The sequence below is a fragment of the Schistocerca cancellata genome, chromosome 7 (assembly GCF_023864275.1).
Source record: "Schistocerca cancellata isolate TAMUIC-IGC-003103 chromosome 7, iqSchCanc2.1, whole genome shotgun sequence".
NCBI lineage: Eukaryota > Metazoa > Arthropoda > Insecta > Orthoptera > Acrididae > Schistocerca > Schistocerca cancellata.
The window spans coordinates 77486645-77506928 of record NC_064632.1 but is presented as its reverse complement, the minus strand read 5'-3'; positions in this window follow the sequence as shown (position 1 = coordinate 77506928).

The following is a 20284-nucleotide window of genomic DNA, read 5'->3' as shown; positions in this document are numbered from 1 at the left end:
GAATCATAACTATGCATGAAGTTCTGCCACTCTTTCTCCAAGATCCCTGGTGTCTGCCGAACCTGAACAAAGGTAGCTTGTACCCTAGCTAGCAGATCTTGATCCATTTCCACGGGGTTTCATACATCAGCATCTTGACATAAAGTCTAGAGACATGAGATCGCACTAGCCATGGGTCAGGACCTCTCGTACCAATCCAGCGTTTCCGTTCAGGTGTTCGTAAATATCGAAGTGGGCTGGTGCACCGCCGTGTTGAAACGACGCCCTTTCGTGGCCAACAAGGATTACAGTCTCTAAGATATGTAGCAGCACATCTCGCAAGAACACCAGGTAAAGTGGACCAGTGAAATGGGAAGGTAGCAGGTAAGGTCCTGTTAGACTATGTTGAACAATGCCTGCACGTATGTTGACAGACAATCGTTGAAAGTGGCCACCGGCGTGGGTGGCGTGGGGATTGTCCACAAGCCAGATATGGCTAATCTAGGTTGATTCTTACAAAGAGGAAGACAGCAACCAGTCACTATTAATACTGCTATTTATTTAGTAAATAGCGCCGTAACTGATTTAGAAATGACAAGTTTAACATCAGACGGCGTTCACAAGATTCACAAGGTGCGCTTCACATAATCGTCAGTATTAGATTTTTATTCTCCCACTGTAGCCAAATATTCTAGGTGTGTTGGTGCCCTACGGTAGAAAAGAATGTTAGAAGCACCATGTCAACATAACTAACCTCCGAACGATGTAATAAAGAGTAAATAAATGTATGTGGTTAAGTGGTTACAGTACTTACATCGAAAATTCCGTGAAATTTTGTTGCAGAGTTGCAGGGTCGTATTATTGAAATATTGCAAAGTATATGCAGCACTTATATGATTTGAATATCACCATATTGTGCAAAGCACCACACACATACACACCAAAAAGTATTTGCCACATGTGAAGTTGACACAAAGATGGCGGTTTCACAAATACAACAGTGCCAGAGGTGTTCTCTCTCAGGGATTTTACAATATATAGATTACTTTGATTTCACAGTATGAATGTTTATAAAGAATAAACGTAACATCATGAACAATCAAAACACAATGATAAACCTTACATTATGAGCATATAATATTTCAAATGAAGTTGACAGATGTAGTAACCAGTTTGAGTGAATGGTGATTACAGGTTATTATGTAAATACTGTGCTATATACAGGGAACAACATAGAGGCGCGATAAAATGAATAATATGATATTAGAAATTATATTAACATAGTATGGCGCACTGAAATTTTGAATCAATTTTACAGTTGCAATAAAGTGTGACTGAGCAGGCAGCTATATTTTGGTGTAAAACAGTGCCAAGGAAGTTCATGTATTACAACAAATACATTGCTTTGATTTGACAGTGGATTTTTTTTATACAGGGAATCAAGGTAACATTACATGTATTAAGATTACAGAGAATAAACATTACATTGCGAGCATACAGTACTGAATGAGCATTAATTACAAATAAATTCTGAAAATATAGTAACCAATTTGTGTGAATATTACTTATATGGTATTGTACAATTTTTTTTCATCAGTTTTACAGTTTCAGCAATGTGTTATTGAGCAGGCAGCCACATTGTGATGCAATATTTTTCTTTGGATTATTGATTGCATGTTGTTATTAAAAGGAGTAGTGTTTATTTATATTTTAAACTGGAAAATAGGTGAGTGAAAATTTGTTGAAAGGTTACATTGCTAGCTCTGTCTGTTTATTGAGGAAATGGTGTGGTGATTTGCTTTTATGTGTATATATTTCTATCTCTTCAAGCAGATTCATGAAGCTGCCTTTCTCAGCATGATGCAATATTTGGATTTGGTCGTCAAGGTTTTTTACTCCATGTTTACTGAAAGTTGTATGCATTGCAATATTTCAAAAATACAATCCGGCAACTCTGCAACAAAATTTCGCGGAATTTTCGATGTAAGTACTATAATCACGTAATCTCACATATTTGTTTACTCTGTATTACATCTTTAGGAGGCGCTTCTATCATTGTTTTCGACCATAGGGCACCAACACACCAAGAATATTTCGCTACAGTGGGAGAATAAAAATCTAAAACTGACGATTATGTAAAATGCATCTTGTGAATCTTGTGAACAGCTGTCTGATGATGAACTTGTCAGTTCGAAACCAGTTAAGACGCTATTTACTTAAATAAATAGCAGTATTAATTGTGACTGGTTGCCTTCTTCTTCTTTGTAAGAATCAACCTACATTATTGGTACACAGCTACGGTCTCACCATGTCAGTTTTAGACAAAATAGCAACCAGATATGGCTGTTGCGGCTCTTGGAAACACCATAATAGGTGACTAAGGCCTTATCTTGCAGCCTGTAAGAAGTTCGGGATTGCCGCACTGCGGTGGATAATCCATTGACAAGCTGTATGACCCAGTGGACAACTGCGACCAGGGATAGCGGTGTGCGTACGACACAAGTTAATGCGCCGGTGCGATGAATGCGGTCGTCACACGACACAGGTGCTATGAGCTAAGTTGTGTGTCGTGTATGACTGTTTGTGGGTCAGGGACGTCTGCTGTTTATCACTCGCTGTCTGCTCCAGCGTACAACAGACACCCAGGATCTTTGCGAGAGTGCGACACAAGTTCATGAACCGTTGCCACGCTTGCACAGATACTGGCGGTCGCCCCTTTGAACAGCTACGTTGTTGCTATGCGATGTTCCCTATTATGTCCGTAACACAATAAACATGCATTATTTCCCCATCTCAATACAATCGGTTGTGGAACCAACTATCACTTGTTTCAAAATGTGTGTGAAATCGTATGGGACGTAAGTGCTAAGGTCATCAGTCCCTAAGTTTACACACTACTTAACCTAAATTATCCTAAGGACAAACACACATACCCATGCCCGAGGGAGGACTCGAACCTCCGCCGGTACCAGCCGCACAGTCCATGACTGCAGTGCTTTAGGCCGCTAGATCACTTGTTTCAGTTGGGTCTGAAGGGTTTGAGACACCCTGTATATGCATAAATGATCTGACGGAGAAAGTGAGGAGCAGTCTGTGACTGCTTGCTGATGACGCTTCAGTGTACGAGGATGTGTCACCGCTAAGTGATTGTAGGAGGGTACACTTTGACTTGAATGTGGGATAATGTAAGTTAATGCAGATGAGCTGGAAAAACAATCTTGTAACGTTGGGATTCAGTGTTAGTGTGGTGCCACTTGACACAGTCACGTCGTTTTTATCTTCGCGTAGCGTTGCAAAGCGACATGAAATGGAATGAACATTTAAGGACAGTTGTAGGGAAAACGAGTGGCCGACTTCGAATCACTGCAAGGAATTTGAGAACTTGTAGCTCGACTATAAAGGAAACCTAGGGCATAATATTTGTGCGACTCATAACTGAGCGCTGCTCCATGGTTGAGGTCCCTACAAGGGCAGGTTAAAGGAAGACATCGAAGCAATTGAAAGGTATGCTACTACATTTGTTAGCGGTAGGTTCGATTAACATGCGACTAAAAAACAATGCTTCCAATCGTCCGCTCATTGGATTTATTTAAAATTTCGTCCTAGCAACTGACAGAAAATCTTAAATATATATGGCCAGTCCTTCGCCAGATGTCTGAACTCATCATGCCGTGAAAGGTAACACATACATTTAAAATTCGCCCAAATGTCGATCACTGTCACAGATTTCCATTCCATGTTAATAAGTGTCTTTTCGTACCGTATTTTCCATCATATAGGTTGTTATGACACGTATCAACAACTGCACCTTGAAAAATTTTAGCAAACTATTCTGACGACCCCTCGTTTTTCAGTCAGTGGAGCCCAAGGAAATACGCCATAGAAAGAATGGGAAAATCTTCTACATATGGGCCTTTGTCGCTTATTCCACATCAAAATTTCGTTCAGCAACAGCTAGAAATTTAATAACATCACTGGAAGAAAATTGCATTGATGCTAGGTGATTAACTGGCAACGGCCTTGTCACAGTGGATACACAGGTTCCCGTCAGATCACCGAAGTTAAGCACTGTCGGGCGTGGCCGGCCCTTGGATGGGTGACCGTGCGCGCCGCCATGCGCTGTTGCCAGTTTTCGGGATGCAGTTAGCCTCGTGATGCCAACTGAGGAGCTACCCGACCGAATAGTAGCGGCTGCGGTCAATGAAAACCATCATAACGACCAGGAGAGCGGTGTGTTGGCCACAAGCCCCGCCTATCCACATCCTCAACTGAGGATGACACAGCGGTCGGATGGTCTCGATGAGCCACTTATGGCCTGAAGACGGAGTGCTCTCTATGTGATTAACTACTCTTCAATTCTTGTCCATTTTTTAATACTCCATACATATGGATGGGGCTGCAAATGAGCTTAAAGAACGAAATCCCCCACTTGGTCCTTCCATCACGAGAATGGTGCAACCAGTTGTTAAGAGATGGAAATTTACAATTTAACGGCAATAGGTACCGTATTTTGGTCCTTCCCGGTCTTGGCCCATAAGAATACCTTATTCCCAGAAGTCGAAATCCTGAAATTACTGCGGCATTCAACGCGTGAGAAGCTCGTGCTGGCGTGGAAGAAAGAACGTGGGAAAAATTATTTGAACAAAGAAGACAGTGAAACTAGTACAAGGAAACTAAAATTGATGTATATTTTCTGGACAGGCTCACTAATATCATTCTGAGATAGTTAAGAAAAGAAAGTTCCTAGATTAATAAAGAATAGTGTTTTTAAATACCTATCTCAGGCTTCAGAATTACCCTTCGAAGCCGACGATAGAAGCAGACAGAACTCCAGCATATTATCATTTCAGGCAAGTACAAAAGCTATCATTCCTTACGTGAGATTTTACCGTTCGTACCAGGACACTGGAAGTCTAGGTTCCATCCCACTTCAATAGAGTGACAATCAGAAAATTGGTCCCCAACTTGATTGATTATCGGCACAGGACATCTTTACAAATCTTAGCCGTAAATCAGAGCACAGAGATAAAAAAGAAAATTAGTGGTATCTACGCAGAGCATCACAGTTTCCGTTAACGTCACGTGGCACCGTCGGTAGGTGGTACCTCAGTCAACGTTACGAGACGCTGAGGTGTCTGGCCGCACACTTCAGAACAGGGCCCGAATAAATACGGCAAGTGCGGCGCGCCACGCTATGTCCGTCCAAGGACTGAGGTCGATGCACTTCTATAGCGGCTGCCGGCACTCTGTTACCGCCTGCATGGAGACGCTGATTAGCAGCACAAACGCTACCATGGCTGGAGCTTCTTTTCTGTGCCACATCAACGGTATTAATACATACTATGCACAACAGTAACTGTACTGTTTTTTATATATGGCTCTGAGCACTATGGGACTCAACTGCTGAGGTCATTAGTCCCCTAGAACTTAGAACTAGTTAAACCTAACTAACCTAAGGACATCATCCATGCCCGAGGCAGGATTCGAACCTGCGACCGTAGCGGTCTCGCGGTTCCAGACTGCAGCGCCAGAAACGCGCGGCCACTTCCGCCGGCTGTTTGTATATATATATATATATATATATATATATATATATATATATATATATATATATGTGTGTGTGTGTGTGTGTGTGTGTGTGTGTGTATTTTATGAAGCTGCACTTATGCTGTGCTCCAGATGTATTCGTTTAGGGACTCTTTCAACAGTTATGTAGTGATATCTCGTATCATTATAGCTGCGTTACTGTATAAATCTTTCTAGATTCTGACAGTCCACATCAGGTATATTACCTCCCTCTTGCTTTGGGAATTACGACCGCATGTTGAAATGTAATGCCTCCGAATTTTTTACGTGAAAACTCTTACTAAATTTTAAATAAAACCAATGATATTACTCTTCGTGTCTACACATCTGCAGCCCTCTGCCGGTAGAGGTGTCCCAGGTGTATCGTGTAAGATGACAGAGTGTAACGTAACTATGTCGGTGCTTGCGAAAGAGTGCGCTATAATCCAGTTTTGAATTCGAAGAGGTCGTCCATTCATGAAGCATTCTCTCCTTCAGTATGGCAATATCAGACCACACGCACGTGCCCTGACATCTGCAAGAATTCGACGCCTTGGGTTCACTGTCATCGATCAGCCCGCAAACGGTCCCAACATGGCCCCTTTTCACTTTCATCTGTTTCCAGAACTTAAAGAACACCATCAAGGTCGTCACTTTGACAGTGATGAAGCGGTGCAAACAGATGTCAATTGTGATGCCGTCAAGAAATTCAAACATTCCGAAATGACAGTACCGACAGACTGGTCTCTCGTTGCGACAAATGTGGTCGTACCCAGTTTGACTATGGCCGAACAGAAAAGACAGAAGTAAAGGGAATTTCAGGAGTACCCCCGAAGGATATGTGATACGACCGTTACTTTTGAATGTTGGGCTCCATAAGGTTCCCTTTCTGTGCACTACTGTGGAATATAAAATTATAAACAATATACACTATTGGACATTAAAATTGCTACACTACGAAGATGATGTGCTACAGACGCGAAATTTAACCGACAGGAATAAGATGCTGTGTTATGCAAATGATTAGCTTTTCAGAGCATTCACACAAGGTTGGCGCCGATTTCTCAGACACAAACAGCAGTTGACCGGCGTTGCCTGGTGAAACGTTGTTGTGATGCTTCGTGTAAGGAGGAGAAGTGCGTACCGTCACGTTTCCGACTTGGAAAAAGGTCTGATTGTAGCCTATCGCGATTGCGGTTTATCGTATCGCGACACTGCTGCTCGCGTTGGTCGAGATCCAATGACTGTTAGCAGAATATGGAATCGGTGTGTTCAGGAGGGTAATACGGAACGCCGTGCTGGATCCCAACGGCCTCGTTTCACTAGCAGTCGAGATGACAGGCATATTATCCGCATGGCTGTAACGGATCGTGCAGCCACGTCTCGATCCCTGGGTCAACAGATGGAGACGTTTGCAAGACAACAACCATCTGCACGAACAGTTCGACGACGTATGCAGCAGCATGGACTATCAGCCCGGAGACCATGGCTGCGGTAAACAGCATCATGATGGTCGCATCCGTGTTTGGCGACATCGCGGTGAACGCACATTGGAAGCGTCTATTCGTCATCGCCATAAAGGCGTATCACCATGCGTGATGGTATGGGGTGCCATTAGTTACACGTCTCGGTCACCTCTTGTTCGCATTGACTGCACTTTGAACTGTGGACGTTACATTACAGATGTGTTACGACCCGTGGCTTTACCCTTCATTCGATCCTTGCGAAACCCTACATTTCAGCAGGATAATGCACGACCGCATGTTGCAAGTCCTGTACGGCCTTTCTGGATACAGAAAATGTTTGACTGCTGCCCTGGCCAGCACATTCTCCAAATCTCTCACCAATTGAAAACGTCTTGTCGATGGTGGCCGAGCAACTGGCTCGTCACAATACGCCAGTCACTACTCTTGATTAAGTGTGGTATCATGTTGAAGCTGCATCGGCAGCTGTACCTGTACACGCCATCCAGGCTCTGTTTCACTCGATGCCCAGGCGTATTAAGGCCGTTATTACGGCAGAGGTGGTTATTCTGGGTACTGATTTCTCAGGATCTATGCACCCAAATTGCGTGAAAATGAAATCACATGTCAGTTCTAGTATGACATATTTTTCCAATGAATACCCGTTTATCATCTACATTTCTTCTTGGTGTAGCAATTTTAATAGCCAGTAGTGCAGCAACCAGTCGCGGAAATATAATCTATTTATCTTCTTGCATATCGATTTCGACTGATATCAGTCATCATCGGTGCATTTTTCTAACGGATACATGCCACAAGTAGAAGTACTGTCGTTGGCGGATTTCTTTCATGAAATTACTGTTTACACTACACAGAAATGATCTAGAAAATGTCAGAATCTCCATAATGTTATTCACAGATTATGTAGTTGTCTACAAGACGGCACAAACGCCAGAAGACTGTAGCTGTTTGCAAACGGACCTGCAGAGGATTGTTGGATGGTGTAAGGACTAGGAGTTAGCACTGAACGTAAGTAAATGTAGCGCACTGCGCTAACATAGGAGGAGAAATACACTACTGGTCAACAACACCATTGACTAAAAATAGCTGGCAATCGCAAAACGTATAGCACCAACGATAAGAGAAACGACCACATATAACAAATAGGACGATAAGCAGATACTAGACTGAGACTCATGGGAAAAATATTAAGGAAATGTAACTCAGCCTCGAAAGAAGAAAACAGTTGTCCGTCCCACCCTTGATTATTGCTCATCACTTTACTATTCTTACTGGGTAGGACTGACAGCGAGACAGTGAAGAACCAAAGAAGAGCGGAGCATTTCGTCACAGGGTCGTTCAGTCCAGGGGAGAGCATTACAGAAGTGCTCGACTAATTACAGTAGAAGACGCCACAGGAAAGGCGTTGTGCATCGCGCAGTTGTTTTACCATCGAGAATCCAAGAGAGTACGTTCCGAGAAGAGGCGGACAACACACACTAAGAACTTCCTCCCTCATATTTCTTGCGAAGTGTCACAACGAGAAAATGTGAAAAATTGTAATGCAGTGATCTACCGACAGTTATTGTTCCCATGCGCTATTCGCGAATGCAGCGGAGAAAGGGGGAATAGATAGTGATACCAGAAGTACCCTCCTCCACACATCGTTAGGTGGCTTGCGGTATATTGATGTAGGTACGGCTTGTTGACAGGGTGTGTGGCGAGGCATAGTGCTTATAACCAGTAGGCAGTTCTGTGGGCCACATTACTATGTGCATCTGAAGAAAAGTATCGAGTACACTATTGGAAGAAGAGTACCTGTGGCCAAATATAATAAAATATGCTCTTAACTGGAAGAAGAGCCAGTTGTCTAATAACTGTTACCTCCAAGTCATTAGACTGTGCCATCAGTAGCTCCACCTTAAAGTAAAACTGTGCCATTTCAGATGTTTAGAAATGTATGAGGCTTGTCAGTGTTGTAGCATTAGCTTATCGAATACTACAGCGCTTCTGTAAAATTTGATCCATATCTAATTTTAACAATTTTTCTGCGCCGTTATTACTTGTAGTAAAATTGCCTTCCTATCATTGTAATAATCGAGTGACACATTAATGAGAAAGAGCTGCATATTATATAAATTTTGGAAACAGCAACACAGTGGAGTTTAAATTTTGCTATTCCATTGAAAATTCGTATAATATAGTCAACTGAATGTATTATTTCAACATAGTAATTTAACTGCATTCATTATCTATTTGAGAGGTAAGCTTATAGGTTATCAAAAGCTTTCTGGCAGATAAAAAGTTCATACTACAGTTCTAAGTGAATTAATTATATATGTCTGTTGATTAGTTATGTGATCTTGGTTTTCGTACATTCGGTGTTAGCTTATTTAATTGTTCCTAACTAGAAGTACTTTTTAAATTAAAAAATGGTTCAAATGGCTCTGAGCACTATGGGACTTAAGATCTGAGGTCATCAGTCCCCTAGAACTTAGAACAACTTAAACCTAACTAACCTAAGGACATCACACACATCCATGCCCGAGGCAGGATTCGAACCTGCGACCGTAGCAGCAGCGCGGATCTAGACTGAAGAGCCTAGCACCGCTCGGCCGCACATGTCGGCCTTTTCTATTAATTATTATATTTTACGGCAATTAAACTAATCACTGGAAAGAAGGAATTCATAGAAACGAATGACAGTGGACATTATAGAAAGTAACCTTCCTCGATCGTTATCATGTTGTGTGTTGAAATTAGTCAGTTATTTTTGATTTTGAATATTTTAGAGTGTTCACTGAATGTCAATTAAATCTCAAAAATTCTGTTACTTTCGCATTTTAAATGGTGCTACCATCTATTTTATGAGGGTTGTCACCTATAAATATGACAGTAATTGTTACGTAATTTAAATTTCAACCCAACATAGTCTCATAAGTTTTGTTCCTCAGCGGACCGACGACCACAATATTTCATTATACAACCACAGTTTCAGGAAGTTTCAGTTTTGTTTTTAATAACGAATTCCTTAACTGGTAAAAGAAAATAATCCACATAATTACAAATTTTGTTTTCTATCGTTACTAACGCAGTACATTTATGATTCTAGCGATCTGTAGTACACTTGTCTGCATTCTGTCGGTACATATTTTTCGGAACAGATGCCTTATCTCAAAACCACAGAACACTAGGTAACACGTGTCGTCAATACCCCACCGGGTGCAGATATGGTATACGACCGCCATTTCTATTTGGGAGGCTTTCCTTGGAGATTAGTTTCTGCGCACAGGCCTTGTGATTACCCAGTCAGTAACACAAACGACATCCAAGCTACAAGGGAGGGCTGCTACCTTACGGAAGATATTCGAGGGCTGCCACAGCGCGCTCGACCAGCAGACGATGACCAAAGAGCGAGCAGATGTCGCTGGTGCCACGGACCTCTTTTTCACGCCAGCCACATGACAGGAAGTCAGACTAAATGTACCCTGGTTGTGAGAACTGCATCTTGACCGACGTACGGGTCCTGGAGAGGCAGTTCACTCCGTGTGAGATTACTGAGCCAATCGCGGTATGCTTATGCATTTCTTCGATCAGGCACTCACTTTGCAGGCGCTGCAACGACGACGAAGCGTTGTATGTCAGCGAGCAGCTTGTGGACTGGTGACATCTACAACTACATGATTACTCTGCTATTGACAATAAAGTGCCTGGCAGAGGGTTCAATGAACCACCTCCAAGCTGTCTCTCTACCTTTCCACTCTCGAACGGCACGGGGGAAAGACGAGCACTTATATTTTTCTGTGAAAGCCCTGATTTCTCTTATTTTATCGTGATTCTCATTTCTCCCTGTGTAGGTGGGTATAAACAGAATGTTTTCGCAATCAGAGGAGAAAATTGGTGATTGAAATTTCATGAGAAGATCCCGTCGCAACGAAAAACGCCTTTGTTTTAATGATTGCCACTCCAATTCACATATCATGTCTGTGACACCATCTACCCTACTTCGCGATAATACAAAACGAGCTGCCCTTCTTTGTATTTTTCGATGTCATCCGTCAGTCCCACCTGATGCGGATCCCACACCACACAGCAGTACTCCAGAATAGGGCGGACAATCGTAGCGTAAGCAGTCTCTTTGGTAGACCTGTTGCACCTTCTAAGTTTTCTGCCAATGAATCGCAGTCTCCGGTTTGCTCTACCCACAATATTATCTATGTGATCGTTCTAATTTAGGTTACTTGTAATTGTAATTAATATATCAGGACTGACCTGTCCTTCTGGGACTTTGATTCGCACGATTATTAAGCGCACAGAACTTCAGCTTTAGACTATCCTGTCAGGAATTTAATCACCTATCGTTGTGCATTGTGTATTCACTAGTTAGTAATATTTTCTAGCAGTGTCTGCATTTTTCTCAAGGATCGTTAGCCTTAGACGATATTTATTTTCATTCGCTCTTCCACAAGCGGTCACTGTCTCGTTCAGGACTTCATTCTCCCTATAGATGCTGTTCCTAAACTACACTAATGGCCCTTAAAATTGCTACACTAAGAAGAAATACAGATGATAAACGGGTATTCATTGGACAGATATATTATACTAGAACTGACATGTGATTACATTTCCACGCATTTTAGGTGCATACATCCTGAGAAATCAGTACCCAGAACAACTACCTCTGGCTGTAATAACGGCCTTGAAACGCCTGGGCATTGAGTCAAGCAGAGCTTGGATGGCGTGTACAGGTACAGCTGCCGATGCAGCTTGAACACGATACCACAGTTCATCAAGAGTAGTGACTGGCGTATCGTGACGAGCCAGTTGCTCGGCCACCATTGACCAGACGTTTTCAATTGGTGAGAGATCTGGAGAATGTGCTGGCCAGGGCAGCAGTCGAACATTTTGTGTATCCAGAAAGGCCCGTACAGGACTTGCAACATGCGATCATGCATTATCCTGCTGAAATGTATGGTTTCGCAGGGATCGAACGAAGGATAGAGCATGGGGCGTAACACTTCTGAAATGTATCGTCCACTGTTCAAAGTGCCGTCAATGGGAACAAGAGGTGACCGAGGCCTGTAACCCATGGCACCCCATACCTTCAAGCCGGGTGATACGCCAGTATGGCGATGACGAAAACACGCTTTCAATATGTGTTCACCGCGATGTCGCCAAACACGGATGCTACCTTCATGATGCTGTAAACAGAACCTGAATTCATCAGAAAAAATGACGTTTTGCCGTTCGTGCACCCAGGTTCGTCATTGAGTACACCATCGCAGGCGCTCCTGCCTGTGATGCAGCGTCAAGGGTAACCGCAGCCATGGTATCCGAGCTGATAGTCCATGCTGCTGCGAACGTCGTCTAACTGTTCGTGCAGATGGTTGTTGTCTTGCAAACTTCCCTATCCATTGACTCAGAGACGTGGCTGCACGATCCGTTACAGGCATGCGGATAAGATGCCTGTATCTCGACTGCTAGTGATACGACGCCGTTGGGATCCAGCACGGCGTTCCGTATTACCCTCCTGAAACCACCGATTCCATATTCTGCTAACAGTCATTGGATCTCGACCAACGCGAGCAGCAATGTCGCGACACGATAAACCGCAATCGTGATAGGCTACAATCCGTCGTTTATCAAAGTCGGAAAATGTGATGGTACGCATTGCTCCTCCTTACACGAAGCATCAGAACAACGTTTCACCAGGGAACGCCGATCAACTACTGTTTGTGTATGAGAAATCGGGTGGAAACTTTACTCACGTCAGCTCGTTGTATGTGTCGCCACCGGCGGCAACCTTGTGTGATTGCGGTGAAAAGCTAATCATTTGCTTCTTCTTCCCGTCGTTTGAATTTCGCGTCTGTCGCACGCCATCTTCGTAGTGTAGGAATTTTAATGGCCAGTCGTGTACTAGAGAGGAGACTCGCTTTTTAGTACTGTTTCTTCTTTATTCAAGACGTAATTGTCATACGCTAATGAAGAATTCTTACATTTTACTGTAGAGGGTCGAATGATCAGAGATATTAAGTTAGGTAAAGGTAGGAGCTTCACAGTAAGGAAGTTAGTTAAAATTTGAAGGAATATTGGGAGCCAGAAGTCGTATGTCGTTACATTCTGTTGCACAGTTCATTGATGTGGTGTCGTGACGCAAGTGGGTTGGCAGAGTGTCGAGTTAGACAACACGAAGGCGGCCAGCGGAGGGCGTGATAAGAAGCAGCTCGCCGCACGCCAGGGTGTCAACATGGGAGGCGGTAACTGGATCAGTTACGCCAGCCGATTGACCTACTGGGGAGGAAGAACCACCAACATCAGCGCCAGAAGGCTGTAGTGAAGGACTGGCAGCCAGCTCGCCATCGTCGACTGTCGTGAGGCACTGGAGTGACGCAGCGCCAGGGCCATTCAGCGCTGCCTCCGGTTCTGACTCGTCACTGTCATCGCAGTCATTGTAGTAGTCGCCATCGTACCGCAAGTCGTCACCTGGGAGGGGCCAACGTGACGCCACCTCTGTAGTCCTCACTGTCGTTGGACGCTGTCAGCAGGCAGCTGCCTATTACGGAAGTTATTGCCTGGGGTAACGCACTGTCGCCATTGTCCGCGGGCGCTGCCGCACAAACAAAACTGACCGAGACCGGAGCTAGAGACCCTGACCTGCTAACGCCGGACAGCCGCAATCGGTTATGGTCGTTGAGACAGGGCACTGACCTCTCACACTACCACCACTGTCAAGTCCTCCATCCGTAATCACCACAGACGCACGTGGCACGTGGTTCCAGCAGGTGTGTGCGACCCAGCAGTGCCGTAGCGCCGCTGCGGATTCCAGTTACCCAGCGCTGCTGCAGTCGCAGCAGCAGGTGCTAGTGTGAGCACCCGCCAGCCACCTTAGTCACCGCCGAGAATATTACGAGCAGAAAGAAACCTCGCCCAGAGGGTGTAAGCATGTATCGAGTAGCGCTGATATCGATTATGATCCTCGCCCAGAGGGTGTAAGCATGTATCGAGTAGCGCTGATATCGATTATGATGAAAGCGCTATGGTCGCTTCTTTTGTTTTCGCGCCAGAACGAGCGAGGAACTCACATGTGCTTGGTGTGAAGATGTTAATGAATCAGGCTAAGAGAAGAAGTAAATTATGTGACTATAAAAGTGTTTGATGCTGTGTAATCATTCGTGTAACTCAAGAGACGTAATCCGCGCTTTGCGAAGTCAAAAAACTACGAGAACAATCGCGAGAACATGATTAGATGAACGCGAGCATCTCATCCGTTCCGGTAAATGAAACTTGGATTACCTATATAGCCACGAAACCAGCATCCTGATTGCAGTGTGGGATGGTGAATTGTCCTGTACCGTTACTGTATGTATCAGTGTATCAACGTATTTGAGAAGGAGGAGGAGGAAATTAGTGTCTAACGTCCCGTCGACAACGAGGTCATCAGAGACGGAGCGCAAGCTCGGGTGAGGGAAGGATGGGGAAGGAAATCGGCCGTGCCCTTTCAAAGTAACCATCCCGGCATTTGCCTGAAGCGAGTTAGGGAAATCACGGAAAACCTAAATCAGGATGGCCGGAGACGGGACTGAACCGTCGTCCTCCCGAATGCGAGTCCAGTGCGCTAACCACTGCGCCACCTCGCTCGGTCCAACTTATTTGTTACCTCGTGAATCGTGAAACAGTGCAGCCCTGTGTAGTGCAAGTGTTACAAAAAAATGCATAAATGGATTATACTAGGCTGAAACTTAAATTTCGGTAATTGCCACTTCTTTATTCTCCTTGTTGCTTATCATTTACAACAACAATACTCCAGCTGCTACTCCTAGACTGCAAGGGACGAAGCGAACGACGATTGGATTTACGAGGTGAGTGGGTAGGAATACCAAACACAGACGGAACTATAACCTCACCCTCCCCGATTCGCTTACAAGGGCCAGCTACCAATGTATTGCAGTTGGTCAATAAATGTTGTTACTCTGTCATCAGCAGCCATTCGTGGACACACCCCTCACGCCCAGCAGAGAACCCCCATTCGAATCCAGCTATCGGCAATGGATTCCCGTCCCTGTTTATAGTACTAAACCACAGGTCATAGTAGACGTATTCTCTTTTGTTAAATGAACTTTGTTCTATGAAATCTACTTGAATATTTTCTGGTCCTGCAGACTAGCCAGACACAACTTTAGGCGACCTTCTTTAGGCATGCAATGCCATACTCATCCAAAGGTAAACTACTCTAGTCGATAGGTAAGTGTCTAAAGTTCTTTAGAAAGACCAGTGCTTACTTTTGCAGGCGTGAATGCGTGGCGTGAGAGGTGCATAATAGCAAATGACTTTCACAGTTTGAGTTCAAGGACGGCTACATGGCGGAATGGTTTTCTAGGACTTCTTTCCAAGGACGCTCCTAAATCGTTCAGGTGGGCTGAAAACCTGTACCCACCTGCCATAGTTCAAGGAAAGAATTGCAGCAAATGCTATGCCGTTAAGCCGCCTTCCGCTATTGATTCCAGCTCACCACTGTAAATTGCTGTTCCGTCGTATGTAAGAGACCGAGGCTTCAGATACACATTCTGTTAACTATATCGGAGCACAATGGGGGACGTGACATTAAATCGATATAGTTTTCCAGATAATCAAAGGTCGGGTATGCTATAAAACGATCAACCAATCAGCGAAAAGCTCTCAAAATTATTTCAATTTGATCTGACTTGCACCAAGCAATACCAGTTACGGGAAAGAGTATCGTTCCTAATTAAAATATTTGAAAATAATAATTTGGTTGATCAGTCATAGCTAACCAATCTTAACTGCTATCCATGACTGGTTATGTAAGACGCGAAAGTTCTGTGATGTTTACTATTGAATCAAATGTTTCAAATGGCTCTAAGCACTATGGGACTTAACATCTAACTAACCTAAGGACATCACACATATCCAAGCCCGAGGCAGGATTCGAACCTGCGACCGTAGCGTTCACGTGGTTCCAGACTGAAGCGCCTAGAACCGTACGGCCACACCGGTCGGAGACTATTAAATCACCTATGCTTAAAGTGTAGTAATTCTCCTAATATGTTCAGATAATAAGTAGTGATACAGAAATCTAGCGGCAACAAAGTTTATTTTTGCAAAAGTGTAGAAAGTTTAAATGAATTTATATTCAGATAAATATAGTGGAGCAGTACGTATGAACTGAAACTACAGTAAAAATGAGAGAATAAAAGTTTTTTATTGGAAATGCTCATAATCCCATATTCAAAATTTCTACAACGTTGATGTAATCAATGAAATGACTGGTACATCTTCCCATAAATCTCTCACATGTTGCAAATGTTTGCTGCACTATTATACGGGGTGCATTCACGTTCTAAGTTCTCGGATTTTTTTTCTGATTAACTACTCACCCGAAATCGATGAAACTGGCGTTACTTCTCGACGTAATCACCCTGCAGACGTACACATTTTTCACAACGCTGACGTCATGATTCCATGGCAGCGGCGAAGGCTTCTTTGGGAGACTGTTTTGACCACTGGAAAATCGCTGAGGCAATAGCAGCACGGCTGGTGAATGTGCGGCCACGGAGAGTGTCTTTCATTGTTGGGAAAAGCCAAAAGTCACTAGGAGCCAGGTCAGGTGAGTAGGCAGCATGAGGAATCACTTCAAAGTTGTTATCACGAAGAAACTGTTGCGTAACGTTAGCTGGATGCGCGGGTGCGTTGTTTTGGTGAAACAGCACACGCGCAGCCATTCCCGGAGGTTTTTGTTGCAGTGCAGGAATGAATTTGTTCATCAAAACATTTTCGTAGGATGCACCTGTTACCGTGGTGCCCTTTGGAACGCAGTGGGTAAGGATTACGCCCTCACTGTCCCAGAACATTGACACCATCATTTTTTCAGCACTGGCGGTTTTTTTGGTGGCAGTGAATCTGTGTGCTTCCATTGAGCTGACTGGCGTCTTGTTTCTGGATTGAAAAATTGCATCCACGTCTCATCCATTGTCACAACCGACGAAAAGAAAGTCCCATTCGTGCTGTCGTTGCGCGTCAACATTGCTTGGCAACATGCCACACGGGCAGCCATGTGGTCGTCCGTCAGCATTCGTGGCACCCACCTGGATGACACTTTTCGCATTTTAAGGGCGTCATGCAGGATTGTGTGCACAGAACACACAGAAATGCCAACTCTGGAGGTGATCTGTTCAACAGTCATTCTACGATCCCCCAAAACAATTATCTCCACTTTCTCGATCACGTCGTCAGACCGGCTTGTTTCGGTTTGTTGTCACATGATGTTCTGCCTTCATTAAACTGTCGCACCCACGAACGCACTTTCGACACATCCATAACTGCATCACCACATGTCTCCTTCAACTGTCGATGAATTTCAATTGGTTTCACATCACGCAAATTCAGAAAACGTATGACTGAACGCTGTTCATGTAAGGAAAACATCGCAATTTTAAGTATTTAAAACAGTTCTCATTCTCGCCGCTGGCGGTAAAATTCCATCTGCCGTACGGTGCTGCCATCTCTGGGACGTATTGACAATGAACGCGGCCTCATTTTAAAACAATGCGCATGTTTCTATCTCATTCCAGTCCGGACAAAGAAATCGGAGGCCTTAGAACTTGAATGCACCTCGTACATGGCCAAACACATTTGCTTACTGGACGCACTTCGGCTCACTCGTCAATGATTGGCTGTTATTTTATGGCCGTACTTCTTGCATGACGATGCATTTCCGACCCACTGTCATTTGGAAAATTATGCTTGACTCAGGCTCAGCTATGTTCCTCTAACATTGTATCATTGTTCTCCAACCTATGTAGCAGAATTCGGCCACGGGGTGTGCGGATTCATCTGTTGTTCCGGTGCACTACAAAACTGGAATTAATACTCACTACATAAATTGAGACTTTCTGCCGACGGGTCGCTCGTGGTAGCCGTGCGGTCTCAGACGCCTTGACACGGTTCGCGCAGCTCCTCCCGTCGGAGGTTCGAGTCCTCCCTTGGGCATTGGTGTGTGTGTTGTCGTTAGCGAAAGTTAGTTTAAGTTAGGTTACGTAGTGTGTAAGCCTAGGGACCGATGGCCTAAGCAGTTTGGGCCCAAAGAACTTACAACAAATATCCAAATTTTCCTTTTCCACGATGTATCATCTAAACAACTGTCCCTTACAAAGGCAGAGTATTTAATTAGTTAAATAATAATATTTTTAACAGCGGATTCTTACAGGAGGCAAAATTATGACTCCAATGATAGTGTTGATAGACTAATTGGGGAATACTGAACAACTCAATAAATTTAAGAGGCAAGCATTAGTAACATTTTCTTCAGTCTTTTGAATTCACCAATGTGTTGTCTAGATGCTGGACCATCTTGTGCTGGGGGCGAACTACTTTTAATATGCGCCAAACTGCTGATTGGAGAAAGTTAAAAGACGGCGCAAATTCGTTAAAGACAGAGTCGTTGCATTCTCTGGGCCGACGCTTATGTAGACTTCAGGTGGAGCCCATTCTATTGCAGATAGGCGACAGTCTTGTTAATTTGTTAGTGCGCAATTCTCCGACATCTGCAGTCAGCCTGAACTGGTTCCCACTTCTTTGGAATCAGTCGGGTGTAAAATCACATCGACAGGATTCTACTCGCACCATGAGTGTCTGTGTGCTTTGACCCCCGCCGCTAAAACCAAGCACGGCTCGCTGCTTGTCTCGCAAACTGCCTGCACATCCCTCACCGCCGCTAAATCGACGGGCGTAAGCCAACCTGTCGTCTCTCCTGTATGATTCTCATGACGGTTCATCACGTCTCGTTAGTTAGAAATCCATAGGAGATAGGCGCACTTACATTAATTTTTCGACTGTTAATTCATCTTACTTTCATCTTCTCCAGAGAACCAGCTATCCGGAAAAAAGCGAAGAATTGTGGACTGATGTCATCCCAGGCTACAACAAGCTATCTCGCGTTTAAACTTGATTTTGAAGGCACATTTTATTCACATTCCACTGATTTATAACTCGTCCGGTTTCAGTACGTGGCCTCCCCTCTGTTCCATACCAACTGACATTTGTGGCCGAAAAAACCGTCTGAAGAGCCAAATTCCGGTGCTTCCGCGATCAGGGGACAAGAGATTTGCAGGTAAGACTCCTCGTGTCGGATGGGACAACTTAACCCCTTTCATTCTTTTCAAGTCAACATCATCAGTGAATTTCGCACCACGATACACCATGCTCTACCAGCCACAGCACGCATGTCGATAGCAGGGGAGGTTTTTGTACCTTGGAACACTTCTCACGAAATCTCGAATAAATGTTCAATGTATTTTCTTATTCCACTTTTAAGTGATACCATTCCCTTTTTGTGTTCTGCAGTCTTTTTCTGAAACGACGAAAATTACTTCGGAAAAATAGAATTATTCCATACGTGAAAAATATTTCAAAGCGCAATATACCTACATCTAAATCTACATTTACATGGCTGCTCTGCAAATCACACTTAAGTGCCTGGCAGATGGTGTGATTTAACGTGTAACCCAAGTATTATGGATTCCTTTTTAGCATTTATGGGGATGACCTAACACTTTTCGTTATTTAGGGTCATCTGCCAATATCCGCACCGTGCAGATATTTTATCAAAGTCATTTTGCAGTTGGTTTTGATCTTCTGATGACTTTACTAGACGATAATGGAAAGCATCATCTGAAAACAACCTAAGATGGCTGCTCAGATTGTCACCTAAATCGTTTATATAGACTAAGAACAGTAGAGGGCCTATAACATTACCTTAGAGAATGCCAGAAATCACTTCCGTTTTATTCTATGACTTTCCGTGATGTACTACGAAATGTGACCACTCTGCTAGGAATTCACGAACCCAGTTGCATAATTGAGATGACATTCCATAAGCACGCAATCTGATTACAAGCCGCTTGGGAGGCAGTTGTCAAAAGCCTTTTGGAAATCTATAAATACGGAACCAATATGAAATCCTTTGTCGGTAGCATTCAACACTTAGTGTGAGTGATGAGCTAATTGCGTCTCAGAAGAACGACGTTTTGTAATGTCAACGCCTAAATTCTGTGTCACCAGTGTATGGGACAGTGCTCGAGACTTACAAATTAACGATTATTTTTCCAGAAATGACTTTTAACTGAGAAAAGACTTATTATTATATTGTGACTTTTTATATTGTGAAATGCCCAACAACGATATGTTTTATTACTTTTATTACCAGTTCTCTACAAGGAATAACAATCATAAAACAAGAGATAATACCACTAAAAGAATGT